Below are 5654 nucleotides of genomic sequence, written 5' to 3' on the forward strand. Positions count from 1 at the left end.
AAAACCACCATCGTTCTCTAAAAGATATAAGTGAAGCACTAGAGCAAAGACAAACTACTCCGAAAGATATAAATGGAGATCAATGAGTAGTTGAATAATTATGCAACTATGTGAAGACTCTCTAACATTTAAGAATTTCAGATCTTGGTATATTATTCAAACAGCAAGCAAAAAAAGAAAAGAAAATGACACTCCAAGCAAAACACATATCATGTGGTAAATAAAAATATAGCCTCAAGTAAAGTTACCGATGAACGAAGACGAAAGAGGGGATGCCATCTTGGGAATCCCCACGCTTAGGCTCTTGGTTGTCCTTGAATATTACCTTGGGGTGCCTTGGGCATCCCCAAGCTTAGGCTCTTGCCACTCCTGATTCCATAGTCCATCGAATCTTTACCCAAAACTTGAAAACTTCACAACACAAAACTTAACAGAAAACTTGTAAGCTCCGTTAGTATAAGAAAATAAATCACCATTTAGGTACTGTTGTGAACTCATTATAAATTCATATTGGTGTAATATCTACTGTATCCCAACTTCTCTACGGTTCATACCATCCGATACTACTCATAGATTCATCAAAATAAGCAAACAACACAATGAAAACAGAATCTGTCAAAAACAGAACAGTCTGTAGCAAACTGGAGGTTTCGAATACTTCTGTAACTCCAAAAATTCTGAAAACTTAGGACGACCTAAATAATTTGTATATTGATCTACTGCAGTTGGAATTGGTATTTTATCGCTCTCTGGTAAAAAATGAAAACTATTTTCGTGAGCGCAAACTTTCTGTTTTTATCAGCAAGATCAAACAACAATCACCTAAGAAGAACCTAAAGGATTTACTTGGCACAAACACTAATTAAAACATAAAAAACACAATCATAACAGAATCTATATGAATTATTTATTCCTAAACAGGAACAAAAAGCAAAGAACAAAAATAAAATTGGGTTTCCTCCCAACAAGTGCTATCGTTTAACGCCCCTAGCTAGGCATGATGATTTCAATGATGCTCACATAAAAGATAAGAATTGAAACATAAAGAGAGCATCATGAAGAATATGACTAGCACATTTAATTCTAACCCACTTCCTATGCATAGGGATTTTGTGAGCAAACAATTTATGGGAACAAGAATCAACTAGCATAGGAAAGCAAAACACACATAACTTCAAAACTTTAAGCACGAGAGGAAACTTGATATTATTGCAATTCCTACAAGCATATATTCCTCCCTCATAATAATTTTCAGTGGCATCATGAATGAATTCAACAATATAACTATCATGTGAGGCATAATCCAATTGAAAATTAAAATCAAGATGACAAGTGTTATGGTTATCATTATTCTTTATAGCATATGTGTCATCACAATAATCATCATAGATAGGAGGGATGCTTTCATCATAATAAATTTTCTCATCAAAACTTCGGGGACAAAAACATCATCTTCATCAAACATAGCATCCCCAAGCTTGTGGCTTTGCATATCATTAGCATCATGGATATTCAAAGAATTCATACTAACAACATTGCAATCATGCTCGTCATCCAAAGATTTAGTGCCAAACATTTTAATGCATTCTTCTTCTAACACTTTGGCACAATTATTGGAATCCTTATTTTCACAAAAGACATTAAAAAGATGAAGCATATGAGGCAACCTTAATTCCATTTTTTGTACTTTTCTTTTATAGACTAAACTAGTGATAAAACAAGAAACTAAAAGATTCGATTGCAAGATCTAAAGATATACCTTCAAGCGCTAACCTCCCCGGCAAAGGCGCCAGAAATGAGCTTGATGTCCACTACACATCCTTCTTCTTGTAGACGTTGTTGGGCCTCCAAGTGCAGAGGTTTGTAGGACAGTAGCAAATTTCCCTCAAGTGGATGGCCTAAGGTTTATCAATCTGTGGGAGGCGTAGGATGAAGATGGTCTCTCTCAAACAACCCTGCCACCAAATAGCAAAGAGTCTCTTGTGTCCCCAACACATCCAATACAATGGTAAATTGTATAGGTGCACTAGTTCGGCGAAGAGATGGTGATACAAGTGCAATATGGATGGTAGATATATGTTTTTGTAATCTGAAAATATAAAAAACAGCAAGGTAACTAATGATAAAAGTGAGCGAAAACGGTATTGCAATGCGTTGAAACAAGGCCTAGGGTTCATACTTTCACTAGTGCAAGTTGAAAGAACATGCGGTGCCCCCATGTTTGGTTTTGGTAATTGATGACAATCTCTATGGACTAATGGTTGCCTTGAGTTATATTTGAAGGTTTTGTCCATATGCTTTTCTTGGAGTACATGTGTTGGTTTCAAGGAGAGTTTGTGTCGACCAAGGTGCTATTCAAGGAATTACCTAAAGATTGGTCTTGTGAGAGGTTGATCAAGACTAAGTTAAATAGTGAATCAAGATGATCAACCCACAAAGCGTAGATGTACCGAGAGGGATCAAGTGATCCCATGGTATGGTAAGCATTGTCAATTACGCTTTGTGTACTAACCCATGATCTTCGTGAGGGTTCTTTGTGGGGTTAGGTTGCGATGTGCAAGTTCAAGTGGAGCACCATGAAGAGATCAAATGCTTGAAGCTTGTTGTCCTTTGTGGTGATAATGGACCTGTGAAGATGTGCGGAAGAGTAGCTCGCCCATAGTAGAGTATGGGGGAGCAATCAACTAGTCTTCATCGACTCAACACAATCAAGAAAGGTTGCTGTGCAAGTTCAAGTGGAGCATCACGAAGAGATCAAATGCTTGAAGCTTGCCGTCCATTGTGGTGACAATGGACTTGTGAAGATGTGCGGAAGAAAGGCTCACCCATAGTGGAGTATGGGGGAGCAATCAACTAGTCTTCATCGAGCCAACACAATCAAGAAAGGTGGTTCAACTTGAGGGAGTCTAGATCGTCATCATCTAGCTCAAGTGTGTTGGGGAACGTAGTAATTTCAAAAAAATTCCTACGCACACGCAAGATCATGGTGATGCATAGCAACGAGAGGGGAGAGTGTTGTCTACGTACCCTCGTAGACCGAAGCGGAAGCGTTGACACAACGTAGAGGAAGTAGTCGTACGTCTTCCCGATCCGACCGATCCAAGCACCGTTACTCCGGCACCTCCGAGTTCTTGGCACACGTTCAGCTCGATGACGATCCCCGGACTCCGATCCAGCAAAGCGTCGGGGAGGAGTTCCGTCAGCACGACGGCATGGTGACGATCTTGATGTTCTACCGTCGCAGGGCTTCGCCTAAGCACTGCAACAATATGATCGAGGTGGAATATGGTGGAGGGGGGCACCGCACACGGCTAAGGAACGATCATGAAGATCAACTTGTGTGTCTATGGGGTGCCCCCTGCCCCCGTATATAAAGGAGTGGAGGAGAGGAGGGCCGGCCCTCTCTATGGCGCGCCCTAGGGGAGTCCTACTCCCACCGGTAGTAGGATTCCCCCTTTCCTAGTCCAACTAGGAGTCCTTCCATGTAGTAGGAGTAGGAAACAAGGAAGGGGTGCAGCCCCTCCCCCTAGTCCAATTCGGACTAGGCCTTGGGGGGCGCGCGGCCTGCCCTAGGCAGCCCCTCTCTCTTTCCCGTATGGCCCAATAAGGCCCAATACTTCTCCCGGCGAATTCCCGTAACTCTCCGATACTCCGAAAAATACCCGAATCACTCGGAACCTTTCCGAAGTCCGAATATAGTCGTCCAATATATCGATCTTTATGTCTCGACCATTTCGAGACTCCTCGTCATGTCCCCGATCTCATCCGGGACTCCGAACTCCTTCGGTACATCAAAACTCATAAACTCATAATATAACTGTCATCGAAACCTTAAGCGTGCGGACCCTACGGTTCGATAACAATGTAGACATGACCGAGACACGTCTCCGGTCAATAACCAATAGCGGGACCTGGATGCCCATATTGGCTCCTACATATTCTACGAAGATCTTTATCGGTCAGACCGCATAACAACATACGTTGTTCCCTTTGTCATCGGTATGTTACTTGCCCGAGATTCGATCGTCGGTATCTCAATACCTAGTTCAATCTCGTTACCGGCAAGTCTCTTTACTCATTCCGTAATACATCATCTCGCAACTAACTCATTAGTTGCAATGCTTGCAAGGCTTAAGTGATGTGCATTACCGAGAGGGCCCAGAGATACCTCTCCGACAATCGGAGTGACAAATCCTAATCTCAAAATACGCCAACCCAACATGTACCTTTGGAGACACCTGTAGAGCACCTTTATAATCACCCAGTTACGTTGTGACGTTTGGTAGCACACAAAGTGTTCCTCCGGCAAACGGGAGTTGCATAATCTCATAGTCATAGGAACATGTATAAGTCATGAAGAAAGCAATAGCAACATACTAAACGATCGGGTGCTAAGCTAATGTAATGGGTCATGTCAATCAGATCATTCACCTAATGATGTGATCCCGTTAATCAAATAACAACTCTTTGTCCATGGTTAGGAAACATAACCATCTTTGATTAACGAGCTAGTCAAGTAGAGGCATACTAGTGACACTCTGTTTGTCTATGTATTCACACATGTAGCATGAATAATAAACATTTATCATGAAATAAGGAAATAAATAATAACTTTATTATTGCCTCTAGGGCATATTTCCTTTAGTCTCCCACTTGCACTAGAGTCAATAATCTAGATCACATCACCATGTGATTAACATCGATAGTTCGCATCATCATCATGTGATTAACACCCATAGTTCACATCGCCATGTGACCAACACCCAAAGGGTTTACTAGATTCAGTAATCTAGTTTACATCGCTATGTGATTAACACCCAAGGAGTACTAAGGTGTGATCATGTTTTGCTTGTGAGAGAATCTTAGTCAACGGGTCTGCCACATTCAGATCCGCATGTATTTTGCAAATTTCTATGTCAACAATGCTCTGCATGGAGCTACTCTAGCTAATTGCTCCCACTTTCAATATGTATCTAGACCGAGACTTAGAGTCATCTAGATTAGTGTCAAAACTTGCATCGGCGTAACCCTTTACGACGAACCTTTTTTCACTTCCATAATCGAGAAACATATCCTTATTCCACTAAGGATAATTTTGACCGCTGTCCAGTGATCTACTCCTAGATCACTTTCGTACTCCCTTGCCAAACTCAGTGGTAGGGCATACAATAGATCTGGTATACAGCATGGCATACTTTATAGAACCTATGACTGAGGCATAGGGAATGACTTTCATTCTCTTTCTATCTTCTGCCGTGGTCGGGCTTTGAGTCTTACTCAACTTCACACCTTGTAACACAGGCAAGAAACCTTTTCTTTGACTGTTCCATTTTGAACTACTTCAAAATCTTGTCAAGGTATGTACTCATTGAAAAAACTTATCAAGTGTCTTGATCTATCTCTATAGATCTTGATACTCAATATGTAAGCAGCTTCACCAAGGTCTTTCTTTGAAAAACTCCTTTCAAACACTCCTTTATGCTTTGCAGAATAATTCTACATTATTTCCGATCAACAATATGTCATTCACATATACTTATCAGAAATGTTGTAGTGCTCCCACTCACTTTCTTGTAAATACAGGCTTCACCGCAAGTCTGTATAAAACTATATGATTTGATCAACTTATCAAAGCGTATATTCCAACTCCGAGA

The sequence above is a fragment of the Triticum urartu genome, chromosome 2A, assembly GCF_056163025.1.
Source record: "Triticum urartu cultivar PI428250 chromosome 2A, HENAU_Tu73, whole genome shotgun sequence".
Lineage (NCBI taxonomy): Eukaryota > Viridiplantae > Streptophyta > Magnoliopsida > Poales > Poaceae > Triticum > Triticum urartu.